The sequence below is a fragment of the Aquarana catesbeiana genome, linkage group LG01, assembly GCF_042186555.1.
Source record: "Aquarana catesbeiana isolate 2022-GZ linkage group LG01, ASM4218655v1, whole genome shotgun sequence".
Lineage (NCBI taxonomy): Eukaryota > Metazoa > Chordata > Amphibia > Anura > Ranidae > Aquarana > Aquarana catesbeiana.
The window spans coordinates 600,095,525-600,102,341 of record NC_133324.1 but is presented as its reverse complement, the minus strand read 5'-3'; the positions used below and the strand labels follow the sequence as shown (position 1 = coordinate 600,102,341).

At 47.9% G+C, this 6,817-nt stretch overlaps 1 protein-coding gene across 2 annotated transcripts in view; it reads left to right on the top strand.

The window, feature by feature from the left end:
• APTX (aprataxin) overlaps nt 1–6,817 on the top strand; it is a 65,623-nt gene that overhangs the window by 295 nt on the left and 58,511 nt on the right. The gene's annotated exons all lie outside the window — the stretch shown is intronic.

The window sequence follows — 6,817 nt, the reverse complement described above, 5'->3', positions numbered from 1 at the left end:
TACCTCCCAACTTTTTGGGATGGCAATGAGGGACGCCTATTAGCAAAATGACATAGGCAAAGGACACACCCCCTGCCACGCCCCCTTACGGAAGAATTCTACCAAAAAAATGATTAGTTAAAGTCGCAAGTGTTTTTATTTACCGCCATTATTCCTTTATATGGCTCTTAAAATTTACAAATGCAGCAATTTAGAATTTGGATGAAAGGTTTAGCACTGGGAAACACTTTTTGAACAATAAAAAGTGCATTTTATATATACCTGTATGGATCAGACCCAAATGAGGAGGAAAGAGGGACTTTGCTCAAAATCAGGGACAGTTGGGAGTTATGCTTATTGGAAACTGTATTGGAAGATAACGTTTTAAACTGTATCTATACTCCCCCTTTTTTTGTTTTTGGATACAGTGGGGAAGGAAGGATTAGACCACCTGTTGGGTTTTACTGCTATCCAGGGCTCCATTAGGGACATTTCCCCTCACTTCCTGTTCTGAGGGCAATGTTTTACTAGACAGGAAGTGAGGAAAAATCTGCTACAAAAAAAGAAAGAACAAAGGTTTTAAGATTCTTCTGGTAGTGAGTTTTTGTTTTGTTTTTTTTTAGCTTACAGAAGTAGTAAAGTCCAGTAGTAAAGTTTTTTTCTTGCCTACAGGTAATTCTACAATAAATTCAGGGGTGTGCTGCGTGCAGGCTTCAGGGATGCGTTGCGTGCAGTGTCCAGGAGTGTGTTATGCACAGAGTGCAGGGTTCAGCTCTCTTTCACAGGCTGTCCACATCTAACTTCCACCTTCGCTCTGACCTCTGCACTACTGTCACCCATCCTCTACTTCTGCATACATCTCCTTCCACAGCCCTCACCCCCCCCAAAAGCTTCCTCACTTCTCACCTACCCGGCCTGGCTCTAGGAGCTCCTGGCAGCAGTGCCGGGACAAGGCCATCCAGTGCCCAAGGCAAAAATACCAAACTGCGTGCCCCCCCTTCGCTTAGGGTCAGGGCACCCAAATCTCTGCCATAAACCATTGCGCCCAGGGCAACTGTCCCTCCTGCCCTCCACTTGTCCTGGCCCTGCCTGGCAGTATAGGTGGCTCTGCATCTCTCTCTCTCTCTCTCTCTCTCTCATTTGCAGAGAGATCTTTGGTCAGCATCTGTCCCATTGGTCTGGCATCTGTCCATGGATAGGTTTTTGGTGGAGAAGTCCTTGACGCTAGTGTAAAAGAGACTTTAGAAATTTCTGCTCACTTCCTGTTCTAGGGATAACCTTTTAACCAGACAGCAAGTAAACAAAAGCCAGATGTTCTAATCATTCCTACTGTATCCAAAACTTAAAAAGGTTTGGGTATAGATACAATTTTGGGATCATGCACACAGGCGTACTATGCCTTACATTCAGATCTGTAACTTATATGAATCTGACCGCAGTCGTATTTCCTGCTGTGGGCCCATTCACACTGCTTTGTTTTGGTAGCATTTAGCTGCATAAACTAAAACTAGAATGATTAGCGTTCATATTCCGATTTTGACTGTATTTTATGCTGTATGCATGTAAACATTTGTGCTACCATTCACATGTGTACAACATAAGGCCTTGTACACGCAGGGCGTACATTACCGCATGGCCATGAAGGGCTGTGTTTACCTGCACAGGCTGTGCAGCTCTATTGCTGTCAGTTGGGGTGCAGCAGCTGCACAGACACAGATGCTGCCCCCATTTTGACAGTCACACGGATGCACGTCCCTGATGCATTCAGGGCCTAATTGGGACCCCATGTTCCACTGCTGCCTAGTAAATTCAGGGCCAACACCAAAATATCGATAATGCATAGGCAGCAAAGAAACACCAATAACCTTGGCCTTTAGTCACGCTATATCATCACTGCAGATTACATGTTATTGATGTTCACATCTCCCCCCGAATGTGTCATCCATGTAGCTCAAGTGAAGAATGACCTCTGCCTTCAGTCATTTTGCTCTTGCATTATATTAGAAAAATAGACTTATGTGCTACTCAGTGTGTAGATTACAAAATAAATAAAAAATGCAGCAAAGGTGAATATAAGTGCGGTGCAATTTTAAATGATGTAGTAAAGCTGCTAAGCTCCTGTAGTGTCACTAACACCAACAATACTAAATGTACATATTAATGGAGCAGCGCTTAATCACAAATAACACCAATAATCATACAGTCATAATGAAGGAATATATACAAAACATGGGAAAAATAATTTTCCCCCTTTCGTCTTTCAGGACAGCAACCTTTGAGAGACCTCGGCTTCTCCCTTCTCAGGAAACACCTCCTCCACAAGAGCTTTAAGCCACTCATCCCCTCCAGCCCGTCAGTTTCAGTGTTTCCTCCAGCGGGGAGACACCGCTAGGAACCAGGGCCATTTCAGCTGGGGAGGCTGAGGCCGGTGTTGTCCTGGAAGGGAGAGACAGAGGTCTCTCACGCACGGCAGCTGGGCTGGGGAGCCAGTTACCTGAGTAGCGCTGTATCGCACCCGGTCCTCTCTTGGGGGAAGGTGGAGGCCAGGGTGCTTGCTTTCCGCTGCCTGGGAAAGGTGATGGTGGAAGTATCAGAGTCCCCCTCGCTCTGTGGTGGCCATCGTGGAGCTCGATGCTGGGCCGCATGGTGGGTGACGTCAGTTCCGGTGGGGGGCAGGCACTTCCGTTTGACCCGTGGCTTCTGGCTGCGGTGGGATGTAAAGCGAGTGGTGTGACGGCTGGTGTGGGCGCCATAGCAGCTGTAGTGACAGCAAGAGGAGCAGCTTGAGGCGGACCACGTTCCTATCTGGTCTGGAGGGATGTCGGAGACTGATGTTTCCCGATCTGCGCTGGGTGACGCCAACACCAGCCACTCTGGGGTAAGGAACCCTGGGGTGGTGTTCCCTTACCATTTTCCCGTTTAGCTCCACAGGTGAACCCCTCTCTTTGGTGGTCAGAGGGGAGGAGATGTACTTCTGAGACCCTGGTGGTGGTCGGTCCTGGGGGGGGGTACACTCCTGGTGGCGGTTTCTACGTTGCGTTGGCAGATTCTGATGGCTGTGTCTGGGGGATCTTTTTTTGTCGTTAAAGAGCAAGTCCACAGAAAAGTCTAGGTCCCCACACAGCTCCAAGAGGAAGTGCCCATCATGTAGGACTACTATGGGGGATTCCTAGCCCAAGGTTCTGTGTAGGGAATGCATAGAAGGTTTAGTAAAGGAACATTCTGCAGAGAGTAGGTGGATGGTGAATCTACCAGAACCTCCCGATATAAGCTCTCCTTGGAGGAAGTGGAGGAGCTCTTGGGAGCCATCCACACCACTCTGGAGATCCAGGAAGTGAAAAGGCCTCTGTCGCTCCATGATCAAATGCATAAAGGTCTTGGAGAAAAGAAGAGGAGGGTCTTTCCAGTCCATGAAGTCCTGGTGGAAGCCATCAAAGAATGGCGAGACCCAGAGCGGAAGTCTTTTATTCCAGGGCCCTAAAAACGTAGATTCCCCTTTGCGGACGATGAAACGGCAGTCTGGAATAAATCACCTAGGCTGGACACAGCTTTTTCTCAGAACCTGGCCTTTGAAGATATGGGGGTGTTAGCAGATCCCATTGACAAAAGAATGGGCTCCCTCTTTAAGAAGACGTGGGATTTGTCCCTAGGATTTCTTAAGCCTGCCATGGCAGTCACAGTGGTGGCTCGCAACATGGAGCACTGGCTGATGCACATAAAAGCACTTATTGAGGCTGGAACTGCAAAGGAAATGATTCTCTTCTTTTCCTATGCTTTGAAAGGGGGTAGCATACATTGCAGATGCCTTTGCAGAGTTGGTTCACATGTCCGCTAGGTCCTCCGCCCTGGCCAATTGAGCCAGAAGAACTCTCTGGCTAAAAACCTGGAAAGGGGACAATGCGTCCAAAGTAAAGCTTTGCGGAGTCCCCTTCACGGGGGATTTACTGTTTGGTCCGGATTTGGAGGCTGTCCTTGATTGGACAGCCAGCAAAGAGAAGGCTTTTCCCCTAAAGAGGAAGTTGGGGGAACAGTCTAAGACGAAACCTCTTAGACTGTTTCCAAGGGCGGAGGCTCAGAAAAAAGGTTGGACCAACAAGGGCAGAGGGCACGGGGGAGTTCGTGTTTCCTCCGTCGGAGGAACATGTTGCCAGGAACCAGGAGAAGGACTATATCTCTCAGGGGCTGCCTGAAGGGAGCGGAGCTGCACAGGGGGACCGGGTCCTATCCAGCAGTCTCCAGGTTAGTCCTTACCTTCTTATTTTTTGGGGCTCGGGTATCGTCCAGCTGACAGGAGCAGACCCGTTGCCCCCCTCTTTTCAGCGCTGAGGTGTGCCAGTGGCAGGGTGACCCAGGTTCCCCCCAGGAGCGGTGTAGATGGATTCTTCCATCCCAGCTCCTTGCTGTAATGGCGGTGGGGGTCGGAGACGCCATTTGCATCATTTCCGGCGGAACCGCGTCGTCGCTGTGTGCCGAGACTTCCAGTTCCAGGTCTCTAAAGGCACAAGGAGAAGGGGAAAGCCCGCGCTGAGCCTACAGAATCCTGATCAGCGTCCAGCTATACCGGACTAGCGGGGGGGGGGATCCGGAGCTCGAGAGGGGGACCATGGAGGCTAATCCCCAGGACATTCTGGTGGATGCAGGCACCAGCCAAACAAAGGTAGGCTGCTGGGCAAGCCCTTACCGTGTTTTTTTCTGGGGTTTTGCTGTAAGGCTGGGATTTGTAGTACCCCATGGTGGTGGATACCTCACAGTCCCGGGTATATACAGCGGTGGTTACAGCATGGGTATTTTTAATCAGGGTTAAAAGGTTTTCTGATGCTAAGATCGTTTATTCTTTATTTCAGGCTAAGGAGGCCCCAAGGGAAGACAAGTCAGGTCGCAAAAAATGCCCTAATTGTGGAAATAAGTTGTCCACAGGCTCTAACAAAGCCTTATGCAGACAGTGTATTGCAGGCTTACTTAAAACAGAGGCAGACTTTCCCTTGGCAAAATTCCTTGGCTCCTTTAAAGATGAGATGGCCTCAACCTTTAAATCTCTCCAGGAGTTGATCGCAGATGTAAACACGTCTGCTTCCACCAGTAGAACAGCTGCGATTCCCTCCTCACCATGCCTTACAACACCCAGCTCTGGGGAGCCCTGTACAGTCAGGGAGCATAGCCCCGCGTTAGTTAGCCCTGAATCCTTTGACGCAGACTCAGACCAGAATGAGGATCAGGCTGTAGCTAACAAAGCAGCAAAATACAAGCTGTCTCTTGAGGAAGTAGACGAGCTGTTGAGCATCATTTATGATACGCTGGAAACTGATGAGAAAGAAACTCAATTGACCAGACATGATAAAATGTATGAGGCTCTGGGGAAAAAGAAAGCTAAGGTATTCCCTATACATAAAGTGCTTTCTGACCTTGTCCACAAGGAGTGGGCCGAACCAGATAAAAAAAAGTCTTCTTTCCTAATTCCCTTAAAAGAAGATTCCCTTTTGATGAGAGCCCAGAGGCGGTCTGGAATAAAAATCCCAAACTAGACGCTCCTCTGTTCAAAGTCTCAAAACAGTCTGACCTTGCTTTTGAGGATATGGGGCATTTAAAGGACCCAATGGACAGGAGAACAGACATAGTCTTAAAGAGGGCCTGGGATGCTTCTATGGCAGGCTTAAAACCAGCTCTAGCCACTTCTTGTGTGGCTAGAAATCTGGAGTTACATAGTTACATAGTACATAGTTACATAGTAGGTGAGGTTGAAAAAAGACACAAGTCCATCAAGTCCAACCTATGTGTGTGATTATGTGTCAGTATTACATTACATATCCCTGTATATTGTGGTCATTCAGGTGATTATCTAATAGTTTCTTGAAGCTATCAATGCTCCCCGCTGAGACCACCGCCTGTGGAAGGGAATTCCACATCCTTGCCGCTCTTACAGTAAAGAACCCTCTACGTAGTTTAAGGTTAAACCTCTTTTCTTCTAATTGTAATGAGTGGCCACGAGTCTTATTAAACTCTCTTCTGCGAAAAAGTTTTATCCCTATTGTGGGGTCACCAGTACAGTATTTGTAAATTGAAATCATATCCCCTCTCAAGCGTCTCTTCTCCAGAGAGAATAAGTTCAGTGCTCGCAACCTTTCCTCATAACTAAGATCCTCCAGACCCTTTATTAGCTTTGTTGCCCTTCTTTGTACTCGCTCCATTTCCAGTACGTCCCTCCTGAGGACAGGTGCCCAGAACTGGACAGCATACTCCAGGTGCGGCCGGACCAGAGTCTTGTAGAGCGGGAGAATTATCGTTTTATCTCTGGAGTTGATCCCCCTTTTAATGCATGCCAATATTCTGTTTGCTTTATTAGCAGCAGCTTGGCATTGCATGCCATTGCTGAGCCTATCATCCACTAGGACCCCCAAGTCCTTTTCCATCCTAGATTCCCCCAGAGGTTCTCCCCCCAGTGTATAGATTGCATTCATATTTTTGCCACCCAAATGCATTATTTTACATTTTTCTACATTGAACCTCATTTGCCATGTAGTCGCCCACCCCATTAATTTGTTCAGGTCTTTTTGCAAGATTTCCACATCCTGCGGAGAAGTTATTGCCCTGCTTAGCTTAGTATTGTCTGCAAATACAGAGATGGAACTGTTTATCCCATCCTCCAGGTCGTTTATGAACAAATTAAATAGGATTGGTCCCAGCACAGAACCCTGGGGGACCCCACTACCCACCCCTGACCATTCTGAGTACTCCCCATTTATCACCACCCTCTGAACACGCCCTTGTAGCCAGTTTTCAATCCATGTACTCACCCTATGGTCCATGCCAACGCACCTTATTTTGTACAGTAAACGTTTAT